The 17,137-nt window shown below is 31.9% G+C and overlaps 1 pseudogene; it reads right to left on the reverse strand.

The window, feature by feature from the left end:
- Positions 1–13,758: 13,758 nt before the first annotated feature.
- On the reverse strand, positions 13,759–16,723 carry LOC111401062 (annotated as a pseudogene).
- Positions 16,724–17,137: the final 414 nt, after the last annotated feature.

Below are 17,137 nucleotides of genomic sequence, written 5' to 3' on the forward strand. Positions count from 1 at the left end.
GAGATTGAAAAGTATGTAATCAAATCTTTTGATTTCAATCAATTATTGTAGAATTCTCAAAGTGAAATTATGTTTTTCTCGTATTGCTGTAAACATTGGGTAAATGTGATTGAATGATAACTACCAGATTTCAAGAAACCACAAAAATAAGGAATTCAATACCTTGAATGGTGATTCACCTACACTAACTTTACTGAAAAGAAAATATATGGTCAATATGCGATATAACATGTGTAATACCTTAATCTAGTTTTTAAAAAAAAAAAAAAAAAAACTTAATCTAGTTTTAAAAAAAAAAAAGAGGAAAAAGGAAAAGTCAACATTGTCAAGCAAAAACCAAAATAAAAAAATATAAAGATATAATGGAGCAGGCGGTGGTGGATATGTATAAAATATATATATCCACCAAACTCAAACTAATCCATTACCCAACAAAAAAAACAAATCCATTGCATTTACTTGGAGAAAAGCAGAGAACGAAAATGGAGAGAAAGAAAGAGAAAAAGAGAAAAAGAGAGAGAAGAAAGAAAAGAAAAAGGAAAAAAAAAAAAGGGAAGAAAAAGAAGAAAAAAATAGAAAATTTTTGTCAATGTGTTAGGAATTAAGTGGTCTACATTATTAGACTTGAATTCTTCAATTTTGAAAGGTAAGTAAAAAGTTACTTATTGTTAAGTTATGTTTGATTTTATAGTTGTTATATTATTAGACTAAATTCAATTTTATTGAAGGGGTTAAGTATATTAAACTATGAAATTGAGTAAGATGAAAGAAAAACTAGTTTTAGTTATTAAAGAGACTGTAGAAATCGCCCAAACATAAAATGATTAAGTTTGGGTATCGTCTATTTAATTATTGAAATTATTTAAAATAATTAATTAATTATTTAAAAATTATATTATATTTCAGGCAGCAATACGAATATCGGAACAGCATATCAATCGAATTGATTTTGGCGTACATAGTTCTGTGAGTGGAAAAATATAAATATTTTTAAAGTATTTATAAATTAAGTTTATTGTTAAAGTATGTGCAATTATATGTAATTATGTGTTCGAATTATATGATTTTTATGGAAATATCTTTTATTATGATACATGTGGGATTTTAAAGATTGTATACGTTACATTGTGAATTGGAATATGAGATATAATTTTGAGATCGACCAGAAAAGTACCCGTGATTATATATTTCTTCTAGTTCATTCGGGGGCCTTGGCCGTATTCTATACTACACTGAGGGGTCATGGACCGGGGATGAAGGGGTCTCGACCGTTTATATATAGTTCATTGAGGGGCATTGGCCGTGTTCTAGAATTGATTATGAGAGGTCTTTGAGACCGGCTTTCGTTCACGGAGGGGGCCAAAGGCCCGTGGCGAAAGTTTTTTACCCGAGAGGCGGATTATATATTTCAGTCAGAGGGTGCATTCTTGGTGGATTTTTCAACACGTTTGATGTGATGAGCTTATAGCATGGTTATCAGCTGATGTTATATCATGATTTTGAGATGATATTTTACGATCTTATGTGAATATTTCACTTTTGGTTATAATTACATGATGCTATCTTGTGAATTATTAAATGGTATGAACTCAATTTTCGATAGAAATATAAAATTGAAAAAGTATAATTATTTTCGAATTTCTCCACTCACTAAACTGTCAACTCATATTTTCCCAAAATTATTCTCATAGGTAATATTGGTTCTTGATAGCTTGAGGAGCCTGGTGATTTCAAAGTTAGAGCTGCACGACATGTTGATGAGTTAATTTGATAAGACACGATGTAATTTTGGGCCCATCGCATTATTTTTTATATAAGCATTTGATTTTGTTGCATCTTTTTGAAATGACTCATAGTCAGTTTTGGTGATAGATTTGACATCTAGTTAGCATCTATCATCAGCGCACGTCACGTTTCGAGTCCACTAAGGTGATTCGGGACGAGTCGTGTCAACATGCTAAGCTTCAATGAGAAATCCCACCCCAGCTTTATTTTTTCTAGGTTTCGACATTTCTTCCTCAACTTAGTGAAAGTTAGAAAGACCTTCTCCACTCTCAAGAATTAATTGATGTATCTAACATCTATTAAAAAGGTGAATGGGATGCAACTGTAGATACAACAGTAAAACAATCCCATTTTACTGTTCACGCTATTTTTTTCCATTTTTTTTTCTATTCATATTTGCGACCATGCCGACAACCATGCTAATCGTACTCCCACGACCATACTCATTATTTTTCTTTTTATTGATATCTTCATTTCTTTTTTCCTTTTTTTTTTCGTTTTGGTGAATTCTGTTTTTGTTAAACCACATTCTAGACATTCTCACTTCATCTTCGAAGCTTTCAACGTTGATTCCTTTTCTTTTTTTTTTTTCGGTTGCTTGCTTGCTGTCGGCATGGGAAGACAACAACGTTGGATACCTACATATACAAAGGTTGATTTTCTTCTTGATGGAAGAAATAAAAGTCCAAATAATGCAGAAATTCTAAATATAGTCTCCACCTTATCGCTACATAATCCTATTATTTCTGAAAAAAATATTGGTGATTGGTTTAAGGATATGCGAGCTTGTGAAAGAAAGAGAAAGGAGACGTTCATTGAGAATCCTCAACTGAAAAATATGATGCATGAAGTGCAACCTGATTCTACAGTTCATTATAATCGACGTTTAAGGACCTTCAGTATAACAGATTGATATTTAGTAGTGTTTATGCTTTTTTTTTTTTGCTTGTATTTGTTTTAATCAGATTTTGTCCAAAAAAAAAAAAATCAGCTGGCACGAAGAGATGGCACATGAGTTCAGAACTCTCTGTACACTTTGGAGAAATCAGCTTACTAATTTTTTTCTTAACAGTCTGAACAAGCTAAATTTCTAGTTATTTTATATAATAATTATGTTTAGTTTATCTGTAATTTTTAGTTTGTCAATCTTTGTTATGTTTTAATTTGTTTATTGGCTGTTTTTTTCAGAAAAAAATCCGAAAACTCCGCACTATGCGGAGAGTGCAGAAGGAAGAGTGGTCTCTCTGCACAGTTCGGATAGATGAATTGAACTCTGCGAACTGTTCAGAGATTTTTTATTTTTATTTATTTATTTTTTTTATAGCGGTCATTTTTTATATAATATAGTTTATTTATATGGAATGTTTTTTTCTTTACAATTTCCTTTTTTTTTTTTTTCTTTCGTGATGCTAATCAACATTTTGAATAAGGGAAATGAGTGTGAGTGTTGACTATGCAGAAAAAATTGGTAAATGAGATACTTATGTTTTGCCATCTTCTAAAATTTGTGATCATTCTCCTGCTACAAAATTCTATAGAGAAAGCAGAGGGTTTTGCTGTTGTGATGAAAAAGTTTTTAGTATGATTTATTTATTTCTACATCTTTTAAAATGTTGTTCGCGTTTGCGTTTCTATAGTTTTTAGTTTATTATCTTGTTATGCTTGTATTTGTTTATTGGCTGCTTTTTGTTTTTTACAGGAAAAAAACTCCGAAAACTCCTCCACACAATTCGCAGAGATCAATTGATTTCGCAGATCTCTGCAAACTCTTCAGAGATTTTTTTTAGCTCTTATTTGGTCATTTTTTATATACAATTATGTTTAGTTTATTTATATGGAATGTTTTTTTCCTTACAATTTCCTTTTTTTTTTTTTTTTTCATGTGTATTAATATATAAGAGAATGTTATGTTTTAGTTAGAAACATTGAAGTATTTTTGAATTGTAAAGAAAGAAAAAAGTGTAATTTCTATGAAAATCTTTTTGCGATAATTTAATATAATTAACGAAAAAGTGAAATTGATAAACATAAATATTAAACATTATTGGTGTGAAAAGTTTCATAGACGAGTTAGAGTTTCATCGCTGTGGTTTTTTTTTTTTTATAGACCATGAACATTGGAGATTCGTTATTTAATAATTCAAATACGCATGTATCTGCGATTTGTAGTTCCTTCTCTGTCAAAAAATTTGCCCAACCTAGAGTAAGGTGGGGCATCACACCGTTTGGTCTTGAATTTGCAGTGATGTCCCAGTTGTGATGTAAAGAGTCATGAAGCCAAACATTCCGCACATATCTTGGTAGATGGTGTCTTGCAAACCTTTCTGGTATAAATTTCGAAAAAATATGGATGCTGATGTTAAGAATAAAATAATGTAAAAAAGGTAAATATAGAATGATAAATTAAAGATAGCCTACAATTTCTCGATGATTGTTCTGATTCAGCGTCAGTGTTACTTCAAATGCAGGATTATCCATATGTAAAGCCTCGTCTTCTTCAACATCAGAGCCATATGTAACATCTGATCTAGAATGATCAAATATCCTCATATTGAACGTGAAATTTCCATTATATTCAAATACTACAACAAAATCATCCTATAAATTATGATGGTCAAAAAATTGCACTCATCCATTAGTCAAATATACTTTTCCATCGATTGTTTGTTGCTGTATTGTTACAATTATACCATCATACAAAGTTAATCGTACTCTATCACCTAATTCGTGTTTCTAACAATTGACAAAAGATGTAGGAAGCATCTACATATATGAAAAAAATATAGACAGTAAATAAAACATTCATACAAATATGAAAGAAGATATTATTATATAACTTACCAAACGGATGTTATGATTTAGTGAAACATCGATAATTTTGAAAAAGCTATGTGACACATCCATTTTTGTGTTGATAAACTGGAGTATGTATGATTTTTAACATAATTAAAAATTGAAAATTATATATCATTTAAAACTAAGAATTTATTTTGAAACAATTGTAGTAAAAGAATCAAGAAATGAATACTAGATTAAACCTGATTTTTTTTTATTATTCTTTTTTTTTTTTTTAAGGAAAGCTTGGTAGGTTAATGTAAAGATATGTAAATTGGTTAAGTATGAAGAAATTGTATAAGAAATTATTTAAACTAAACAATACTTGTCCTTTTTTGAGAGAAGATTTGACAAAAGTTTCACAGGATAGGAATATAGAAATAGACAAAGTAAGAAATTGACAAAATATTTCAGACAAAACACTCTTCCTGAAATTATTTTTTAGATAGGTCTGCTAAATTTGCTAGATTTTGTTAAAAATGAATTTTATTACTAAGATGTAAAGTGTTAAATGGTAGACTGAAATAAAAACTAATAATGACTAATGAGATTAAGAAGAAATAAAAGTATAATTTTATATAATTAATAAAAGAATAATTGAGTTATACAATAAAACTGTCCAATTGGCTTGATATGGTCTAACTAATATGACAATCAATTGTTTGTTTACTAACAAAGTAAACAATTAATAATTAATAATTTAAATCGTCAAAAAAAAAAAGGACAAATGCTTCGCACAGTGCGAAGCACTAGCTAGAATGCTCCACACTGTGCGGAGCAATTTTGCTATGGTTAAGTGCGGAGGAACTTTGCTATGATTAAGACTGCAAAACAAAAAAAATTTGGCTAATATTTCATTCAAATTATTTGATTACTCAGTAAAACAATTATTAAACAATTAAGAATTTAGTAAATAAGAATTTAAATCAAAATAAAAGGAAAAAAGAAAGAAGGAAATACTTCGTATAATGCGGAGCATTTGTTGGAGTTGCCCTACACTATACGGAGCTATCGTGTGGAGCATTTGCTCCGTACAGTGCAAAGCAACTTCTCCGCACTGTGCGGAGCAAATTTTTTCCTTTTCTTTTAAATTTTTTTCTTTTGTTTTCTTTTGGATTGAAATTATTATTTACTAAATTAATATTTATTATTAATTGTTTATGTCATGAGCTATTTCCCATACCTCTACCTCTGAATTTTACACCTTCACCTTACTGGTATGCATATATATATATATATATTTTGCATACCACTGCTTGCTTGCTGTGGTAAACTAATCTATTCTTATACATTACTATGTACTTATATACTTGCAAATTTCATTCAGACTAATCCATTTCAATACATTATACTCTAGAATGTACGTATATATAACTTGACATACTTCACCGATTTTATCTAATATTATTATTTTTTTAACTTTAAACCATTTCATTTCCCTTGCACGCAAGAGTGATTTTTTTTTTTTTAATGCTCCGCACAGTATGGAACAACTTCGACAAGTCCTTCATACTGTGCTAAGCAAAAAAAAAAATTCCTTTTTTTTGATTGAAATTATTATTTACTAAATAATTAATTATTATTAATTGTTTACTATTGTGAGTTGCTTGTCATACCTTCACCATACTGGCATACATGTTTTTTTTGCTATCCCATACCTTACAGATTTTTACGTACCAAATTAATCCATTCTCATACATTACTCTGTATTTATATACTTACACATGTCATCATACATAGACTAATTCATTCCCATTCATTATACTCTAGAATGTACTTTTATATAATATACTTGATAAAAATTTCAGGTTAATCAATCAACTGATTTACTTGGCCATACTTCACCGATTTTATCTATTTTTTTTTTTTAAAAACTTTGACAAATTATACTATATCTATTTAAATCATTTAATTGATCGAAATGCAAGAAATGATTTTTCATTTTTTCTCCCTTCTTAACAATAAGATTTTTTTTATTTTTTATTTCTTAGCATTGTAAATGACAATTTGCATGTTAGCTTTAAGGATCCCTATGAAGAGCTCTTTGAATTTGGTTGATTTTATCTTCTTAAACATACTAGCCTTTTGTGGTGCTTGTTTATAGATTGACTCGACGAGAGAAATGAAATTGACGAAGAGCAGTGAAATGGGCTCAATCATAAGAGAGAGAATAAATTTGGTTCAACTATTGAGAGAGGATGAAAAGCGAATAGTTTATAAAAAGAGAATGAATTCATTCATTTATATAGATTGCAACTTCCATGTCCCATCTCCTTGTTTTGTTTCATGACGCTATTTCCTCTTTTTAGAATAAATGGACTAATTATGCATTGGCACATATTATACATCTAAAATTTCTTATGTCGGTGCAAAATAACTTTGAAGCCATTCTAGAGCAAATTAAATCACTGCAATGTCTCCATTAGGAATACAATTGTGCAAATTAATATGAATTACATGGGACTTGGATTTATTTATAACAAATGTTGGTGATTGGTCTAAAAACAATATGTGCAAATAAGGTATGCTGTAATACTATATGTTATAGTTAAGACATAACATATTATATATATATGCTATAATACAATGTACATCATAATGTAATGAGAAATTATTATTGTACAAATTTATTTTTTTTATATTACAGCATATAGCTTACTATATATGCTACAATACAATTTGTGTGGTCATGCAACGACTTTTTATTTTTTTTAAATGTAATCATGCAACCTAATATTTGTTTAGTTTATTATTTTATTAGTTAAAAATACGCATTAAATCTAATAAAAAATATAATTACAAGAATAAGTTTAACTTCAATATAATACAAAAAAAAAACTCCCAAAGAAATAATCATTGCTAACAACAAAAGAATCTAAAAAAATGAAGAAGACAACAACGAAAAAGATAAAACATGTGAAAAGAAGAAAATGAAAGCAAGATGCGAAAAATTTGGCGTTATTGTTCGAATGGGAAATGCTTTATTAATATACAAAAGACTTTTGCAGTCACCAAGTTAAAAGTATAGATTTATTGTATTGTGTTAAAAAAATTTTGAATAATCGTAATAAATCTTCTTATTACGCTAATAAAATTACAATAATTTTTTTTACAAATAACATAAAAAAATTATTTTTATCTTCAACAAAAAAATACATTTAAAAATTAGCAATTTCATAATCACCTTTTTTTTTTTAAAAATTCTCGAAAATACAATTATAAAAAAGAAAACAATATTGAATTACAAAAGTCAATATCTGCCAAATACGGTATGTAAAAACAATATATGCAAATATGGTATACTGTAAATACGGTATAATATAAATACGGTATGATGTATATATGGTATGCTGTAAATACAGTGTGTTGCATATACGGTATGATGCAAATACAGTATGCTGCATATACGGTAAGCTGCAAATACGGTATGCGTAAATACGGTATGTTGCATATACGGTATGAATGAATCTGGTTTCGTCCACTACAACAAATTTCAATACTGTATATACTGTCTACCACATTTGCAGCTTACCGTATATATTGTCTACCGTATTTGCAGGTTATCGTATATGCAGCCTACTGTATTTGCAGTTTACCGTATATGTTACCTACCGTATTTGCAGCTTATCAAATATACCGATTTTTGCACTTACAAATACCGAGAATGCTGAACACCATACATTCACTTACCAAATCGAATGCCAGAAAAAAAATTCAAATTTTTATTTTTTTAACATAAGCATAAAATAAATATTAAAATATATGAAGGCCAAAATATAAAACGCATATGAATATGCAAGTCGATTTATAATTTTGTGCTCAATCTTCAATTTTCCAATATTGAATTACACAAAATTTAGAAATATAATCTTCCCATTCAACTCAATCATATCAATACTATCAAAGAATACATGCAAAATAATTTGTATAATCTCGTATATTTCTTATTCAAGCATGAAATATACAAGCATATTTTTTCTAGATAACAAAATACTGTTGCAATTGTAAAAATAATTTGCAATCATTTTTTTATATCATGAAAATATTTCTAGATATTACTTCAAAAACTTTCCAAAAAACTAAAATTCATACGCTAATAAAAATACGACAAATACAAAATTCGTGCAACGCACGTGATATTGACTAGTTTATTGAATATTCTGAAATTGACGGCATCGAATTTATAGCCTCTGTCCTAATAGGATGATGCTATGAACCATTGAACTACAATCCCAAAAAATTATGAAATCTAACATAAAATTTATTTCTTCTCGAAGGCATTATCCCGTCTCATAATGGAGTGAGGAATTATTGGGCAAGCTCGACTTTGACATATTGCCATAGAAGTTATTGTTTCTATTAACTACTTGGGCATCGATTAAGGAAGAATCTATTTTAGACTTGATAATACCTCATTGAAAGAGCGTTGTTCACATAGAAGGGCAAAAGGCGAAAATGCCCCTTCACATAAAATACACAAACCTATGCATTAATAGATAGAGAGGCATATTGGTCATTTGGCCTGTTGAAGAGGTTGACATTTCGCTGGATGGTGTCAAAAGTTGCACATTAAATTTAATTTCACTTTTTTTTTTCTAGCTTTGGGACTCACATGAAGGCACCCAAAAAATCGATTTTTTTATTTTATCAATTTCCCATGTGTGCATATCACTTCTTTTATCAATAGGTAAAGGGGTAATTGACACAAAATGTCCCTCCTTCTCAAAGTTTTTATGGAAAGCGTCTATACATTTCATTTTTTGGCATTTTCACCCCATCTTCTACTATTCATTGCGTAAAAGGTCATTTTTATCCATTTTGACAATTTTACCCACCTATTCAAATGAAACAAAAAGAAAATAAAAGAAAAAATGAAGAATTAATTGCAACCATAACCCCAGATTTTCAAAAAAATTACAAAGTAGTCAGGAATTACTAATTGCTCTCCCTTACGAGGGAAGCAGTGTACACTCGGCACCACCTGACTTCCGCCATAAAGTTAGCTGGATAACTCAATGAACTTGTGTCTTGTGTCATTCACTTGAGCTGAGCAAACTGTATTTTTCTTAGGTTTCATAAAGTGAGATGTATGGATTGTTCAATGAATGCAATTCTCGAGACTTGTAGGAAAATTTCAATGTTGTATGATTTGGGAAATGGGATGGGTAATGTTGCGCTTTTAATGGATTGGAGCAAATGTATTTTGTTGATTATTTAAATTAGATTATGGAATTCCTGTATAGATTAAATATAAAAAGATGCAATTGATTTTTGATCTATTTGTAATTTTTTTTGAAAATTTGGGACTACGTTTACAATTAGTTTTTTATTTTTATTTTTTTTCTTTTTGTTTTACATGAATATGAAGGTAAAATCATCAAAAATGGATGAAAATGTCCTTTTGCACAATGAAATATGGAAGGTAGGGGTAAAAATGCTCAAAAATAAAAGGTAAATACGTTTTCCACAAAAACCTTGAAAGATAGGAATGTTTTGTGCCAATTACCCATAGGTAAGTCTCCCAATTTTTCTAAGTTTTAATTAGGGAAAATTGTAGCAGCAGTCCCTAATCTTTTTGTTCTTTTACAGACTTTATCCTAACATTTATATCTGAGGTTCATCTGGACGCAAATCATCCAAAATACCGTCAGTTAATTGGGAAAATTTCTTGAACTATTTGCTATTGCGATGATTTTATTGGATGTTGTTACCTTTTTGAACGATTTTATTGGATGTTGATTCCTTAATTTTTCAGGTCAACTGACGGTGTTTTGAACGATTTTCGGGAAAATTTCTTGAACTATTTGCTATCACGACGATTTTATTGGATGTTGATACCTTTTTGAATGATTTTATTAGATGTTGATTCCTTAATTTTTCAGGTCTACTGGCGGTGTTTTGAATGATTTTTGTCCAGATTGACCTCATGTGCATATTTATGAAATTTTAAAAACATTCGCTACCACAAAATGAAGGTTATGGTAAAGTCTGCAAAAAATGAAAAAGATTAGGGATCACTATTGCAATTTTTCCTTTAACTTATTTATACTTTAATTTTTCTGGATTAATACTGTATGGGAATTTAAAAATATTGAATATTGTTGCTTTTGTGCCAATTTTGTTGGTTCTTGAACAATGAGAGTATGTGATGTTGTTATAAATAAAAATAAATATTTTTATAGAAGGGTTAATTTCACAAGCGGTCACTGAACTTAAGCGAAAATTACAAAGCAATCACTGAAGTTAAAATTTTCAATAACGGTCACTAAAGTTTCGGAGTGCTTTTAAAAACGGTCGCTGGAGTTTAAAAACTTGCAGAAAAGTCACTAAAACTTAAAAACTTTTTCAAAATTTTGGGCTACTTTTGCGGCAACTTTTCAACAACTTCCAACCACCAATATAGTCGAATTTTAATACCATCGAAAGCCACAATGTTCTTTTCAATTATGACCCAAAATCTCCCCGTAACTCCAAGGGATTCGACTAGAAAATCGCCCAAAAAAATTTGAAAATTTGCCCAGAATTTCAGATTTTTTGGGCGACTTTTACGATGACTTTCGACCACAAGATTGTCAAATTTTGATATCTTTGGAAAGCCCACAATGTCCTCTTCAATTACCATTCAAAATCTCCCCCAAACTTCAAAAGATTCGGCTGGAATAAATCCACAAAATTGACTACCCAAAAAGGCGAAATCTGCCCAGATTCAAAATGCTAACTTTATGGGTTTATTCCGGCCAAGTCCTTTGGAGTTATGTGGAGATTTGATTGGTAATTGAAGAGGATATTGTGGGCTTTTCAACGATATCAAAATTTGGTGGTCTTGGTGGTCGTAAGTTGCCAAAAAGTTGCTGCAAAAGTCGTCCAAAAAACTTAAAATTTTCCCAAATTTTCGCCTTTTCAGGTAGCCGACTTTGCGAGCTTATTCGGGCAGAATCCTTTGGAGTTTGGGGGAGATTTTGGATGGTAATTGAAGAGGACATTGTGGGCTTTTCGACTATATCAAAATTCGACAGTATCGATTGTTGGAAGTGGCTGAAAAATTGTCGCAAATGTAGCCCAAAAAATTGAAAAAGTGTTTTTTAACTTCAATGACTGTTTCTGCAAGTTTTTGAACTTTAATGGTTGTTTCTGAAAGCGTCCTGAAACTTAAGTGACCGTTACTGAAAGTTTTAAATTTCAGTGATCGTTTTGTAATTTTCACGTAAGGTCAGTGACTGTTTGTGAAATTAACCCTTTTGTAAAACAACTAATTCTTAAAGCTTTATTCCTTTTTTTAAAAAAATACTACTAAAGACGCTTTTAAAGTTTTCTTCTCATCTCTCTCCACTTAATCAACAACAATATTTTTCTCTCTTCTTTCACTCCCTCTCAATGCACAAATATCTTCCAGACAGCTAAACTTTGTTATGTGCCATACCAAAGCAGCTAAATTATTGTTTAAATTCCTGACTCCCCCCAGTTTTAAGCCCTATAACCTTGATAAGATTTCTATGTTATGCTGTTTGATTTTTATTTCAAAAAAAATAAAAAATAATAATAATAATACATACTTGTGGAGTGTTTAGAGGATCTTGAGACATAATAAATAGCGATCGCATTTATATGATTTGAAACGCGTGTTTCTTTTTTTGTTGCATATTTTGCCAATGTGAAGGAGAAAACTTTATTCATATTAATAAGTTCATTTAAAAACTTGAGAGAATGACGTATTTGCTTTTATAGCTAATTTATTTTTTTATCAAATGCATAACACTTGCATAATATATAAATGTGTGATGACAAGGTTTTCCCTCAAATCTTATTACATGCTTTTATCCCATGTAAATTGTTTCTTTTCAATGCCTAAGTTGTTGCAGGAAAGAGAAGAGACTCTCTCATTATTTAAATCTAGTTCGAAAAGTTTAAACTTCGATAAAAGAATGAAATTATATCCTATTGATCTTAAAAAATACACCCGAATTAAATTTCTTTAACAAATTGAAGATTATTAATTTATTATATTTAGAATGTGGTTAAATGTACCCAAGCATCTAAATAAACGTGGCGTTCAAGATCAATTAATGTCATATCAAAGTTTTCATTTCTTAATCACTGAAATTTTTCGGTGGGACCTCGTAACAAGTCAATGTTCATTTTTTTTTTTAACATTTATACATTATAATGTAACTTTGTTAAACTTTTTAAACCTAAATGACTTATCATTTTAAAATCGCTTCTAATAATAAAATGAAAAATTGAAAAATTTCATAAAAAATGAAATTGATTTTTTTCCCCCATTTTGTTCTAACCTGAATGGCTGATGAACACGTGTTTCATTTCAACAACTATATTTTTCAAACTAGGAACAACTGGTCCACGTCTATGATGTGTTGTCGGTCTAGAAGAATCTCATTATCCTGATACTATTTGTTGGATTCTTGCCAACAATTCTTTTGGAATTGTAAACATCTATCTGATAAACAAAAGGATGGCATTCCGAAGACGTTCACCTCCACCTCCCCCACCCCCGCCACTGGCACCAGGCATGTATGCACCACCACCACCATCTCCACCAACGCGTCCACCACGTAAATATTATGCGATGCCACCACCGCCACCGCCACCTCCTCCAAGTCCAGTTCCTTTACCACCTGGACCACCCCCTTATTCAACACTTCCTGGATCATTAAATCCCCCACCGTTGGTGTACACAGATCGACCTGGACCACGTGGTCCTCCTCCTCCCCCGTATTATGATCCACATCAACCACCCCCTCCATGGAACCGCCCTCGACCGCCTTACTAGTGACTCGATATGTGTGCTTAATTCTGGCCTAGCTATAAGACTTGCGGAGTGTTGCAATCAAATCAGTAAGTATATTTCCTTTTTTTCTTGTCTTGCGTCGAAGAAACTAGAAATGGTTTGTTTATTATGTATCATTGGCATGTACTAATTCTTATTACAGTATACGTGTCTAAACTTCGATGATATCTGAGTCTCATTCTGGTGTTTCTTGATCATGATAATCATATGTTTATTTCATCTGTGACTGTGAGGAACAAGACGGGAAACACTCTTTTTCTTTGTAGAAAATAGTGCTAAAAAGGAAGTCTCTGTTTTGGGAATAATTTCCCTTTTACTATTGGTCCGAATGCTTTTCTCAAACTTTTATTTATTTATTTATTTAAATTAACCATATTATTTTGAAATTCTTCTTCACATTAATGTATCACGAATAAACATGTCTCCTCCAAACTCTTCATTCTCTGGAACCAATTCAATCTGGGCTGGAGCTGTTCCCTCAAATATCCTTTGTCTTGCTTCCATTGCCGGTCGTATGCAAGAATCAATGAGCAGGTGATTAATACTAAGAAAGAAATGTTCAGTTTGGATAGAATTAATAGCACAAGAAGCAGTTGAATTCGAACCTGTTTCTCCCAATCTGTGAGAATTGTTACAAGAGAAAACAAGAAAGATTGCAGTGTTGCCCCTGCTACCAATCCAATCCAAAGGCCCTTTCCTCTAAAGTGGTAAACAAATCCCACCAGCAAAGCCACTGGAATTCCAACCAGATAATATGAACCAAGATTCACATAGGCTCCTATTTTCTGCCAACCACTGCCTCTAGCTGCACCTGAATCCAAAAATGAAAAATAAGAAAATTAAAATGGAAACATATGATGATACAAGAACAAATTGCTAATATTCCCAACAGTTGTTTTAAGATGTATATAGATCACCAGAGAATATAGCTTGTAAACTGTCCATGATGATGGAGAGGCAAAGTAAAGGAGTCATTTCTTTTACATAAACCACGACTTCTTTTTCATCGCTAAATACATAGCCCAATATGTGACGATAAATGAAGATAGCAGTGCTTGCTATGACGAACTCTGTAGTTGACAGAATCAGCACCGTGTATAGAGCAATTTGGGCTGCCTGAGGTTTCCCAGCTCCTAGTTCGTTTGAAATCCGAGTGCTACAAAGTGTATATGATTTTCATCTCAGAATGTAAACACAATATGTAAGTAAAACTTGTAGTCATATATTCTGAGAGAACCTTGCAGCAGCACCAAAAGAATATGGTATGTTGTAGTGCATTGAAGTAGTCGTCATGCTGTTTGGAAAATGAAATTGGGTCAAAAAAGAATTTATGCCCTGTGTATTCAAATGATCTATAGAAAGTACTAGAAATGAACATTACCATATAGATAAAACAGACATTTCAAGTTCTGGATTAGGCATTAGTCCTGAAAGAAGTATGATTATCTCAAATGACCACCACTCCAGACTACATTTAGAAAGAGAAAAAAAATGAACACGTTTAATTAGTATGAAGTACGATAAATTAAACAAGTATAGGTTTACTAAATGAGAGTGGAATTACAACAGCCCCATGGTTCGGAAAACATCTTTTGAGAATGGAGCACTGGTCTTTTTACAGGTTGAAGAGTACTTCACATAAGCCCCAAGCAAGATCACATTTAACCAGTACGATAAACCAATGGAAAGTGCAGCTCCACGATTCCCTAGCTTAAATTTGAACACAAGAACCCAACAAAGAGGCAGGTTGAAAAATAGAGATGCAACTGAACTCAAAAGCATTGGTTGGATCAAACTCTGAGTATGCAAATACCTGACTAGAGATTGGAGAATTGCATAGGGAAATAGTGCCGGGATGAGCCAAATTGCAAATATTCCAGCTTCGGCTGAGACTAATGGGTCTTGCCCCATGAATGTTAATAGCTTACCCGTGTACATCCATAGACCAGATACAGATAAACACACCCGGAAGAGACACAAAATGGAACCATAAGTGAATGTTCCGACCTGCTAGTATTGTTCAGCTCCATATGCCTGTCCACACAGGGTTTCCAGTGCACTGGCCATACCAAACTGCTCGGGAAAATTCAGATGCTGGATTTAGTGGCCATTCCAATGCCTCGAGGATTATACAATCAAACCTACTTTTTCAGTCTTTATGGTAGATATCTAAATATTGAAGGAAATATTTAATAAAATTACATCCTTTAGGCATCTTCCTTGAAAATTAACTGTTTTCAATTCAAATCCTGAGTATCAACAATTTATACACTGATTACTTGGAGCAAATCTTTTCCACTGTTTTCTGAAAGTCAAATAAAAAGGGAAAACGGGAAAAAGAGAACAAAACTTACGAGGACGCTAAAGCCTGTAACATTGGCAAGTGAGGTTGCGATTGAAGCACTCGACTGAGAAAGTTGATCAACATGTCCCAACATAAACATCGGCGAAAGGCGCAATACAAACTGTGATATGGTCACAATTATCAGGGGCAGTGCTATAGAATTCACCCTTTTCACTTCTCCTGCAAAATCCTTAATAGAAACGTCCCCACCAGTATATCTCTCTGTCGAAAAGTCTCTACAATTTTGAAAAAGTTGCATGCATTTCCACCTTCCCATGGAACCTTCAAATTATAAGTTAGTCAATTTGGTTGTGTTTTGGTTAAAAAGAAGTGATATTGGAGAAAAGTGGGGTGTGAATCAGTTTTGTATTCAAATGGTATTATTGGTGTGAAGCATCAAGTAAAGCTATATTGTTAATGTGCATCATTGTCATGTCAATGGTGCATATTTGTCCAATTAATATTTTAATTGTTACTTTTGGAAAGAATTTTTGATGGTGCGGAATGAAAAAGAAAATTTATTTTGTTGACATGGGATAAGCGTGAAATGAAATTTTGTTGAGTTTACGAAAATAATTTGGAGTTTGAAGAATGAAATAACAACTTGGAAGAAAGGAAAGTTAAGTTTCTCTAATTACTATTAATACTATCTAAAAGTATTGGTATTTCCTCCCGAAAGGTCATTTGTCTAACCATTTACCTGATAAAAACTAAAGTTTCTTGGGCTGAAATTGTCAATCTGGGGAGCTTAATTATTATTGCTATGAGAAGTCGGTGCAAGGGTTTATTTATATCCAGGTGCGGAGCCAGCTCGCCGGGTGCTGGCTCCGCTGGAATCTACAGAGCCGCCGAGTAAGGAAATGGAAGATCACAATAGCCAGCAGTTGCAGTCTTGCAAAACCGCCTGGTCAGTGCAGCGGTCGCCGGTCACTGGAGAAGAAGAAGGAAGACGAAGGCCCCGTTTTTTTTTTTTTTTTTTTTTTTTTTTTTTTTTTGGTTTGGGCTTCAATAAATATTGAATTTTGGGCCTATTATTATTTAGCCCAAATGAATTCATCCAACATATAATACGTATACAACCTGAACCCGTTACCCATTTCATTTGGCCATTTCAATCGTCCAGCAGACGAGCACTCAGGCAGCAACTAGCAAGCAAGAATTGTGAACTTCCCCCAAATTGTCAAACCCTTTTCCTCAACCTCATTTCTTCTTTCTCCAAATTCACACCACACGACACGACCTAACTCCAGACTCCAGGAGGTAGACCGAATAAATAGCAGACTCCATCAAAGCATTCGCCGCTGCCTGTTGGCTACAGTAAATGCCGAAGTGCCGACTGCCGAGTGCCGAACGCCCAAACCTCAGGC

This window comes from Olea europaea, chromosome 10 (assembly GCF_002742605.1).
Source record: "Olea europaea var. sylvestris chromosome 10, O_europaea_v1, whole genome shotgun sequence".
Lineage (NCBI taxonomy): Eukaryota > Viridiplantae > Streptophyta > Magnoliopsida > Lamiales > Oleaceae > Olea > Olea europaea.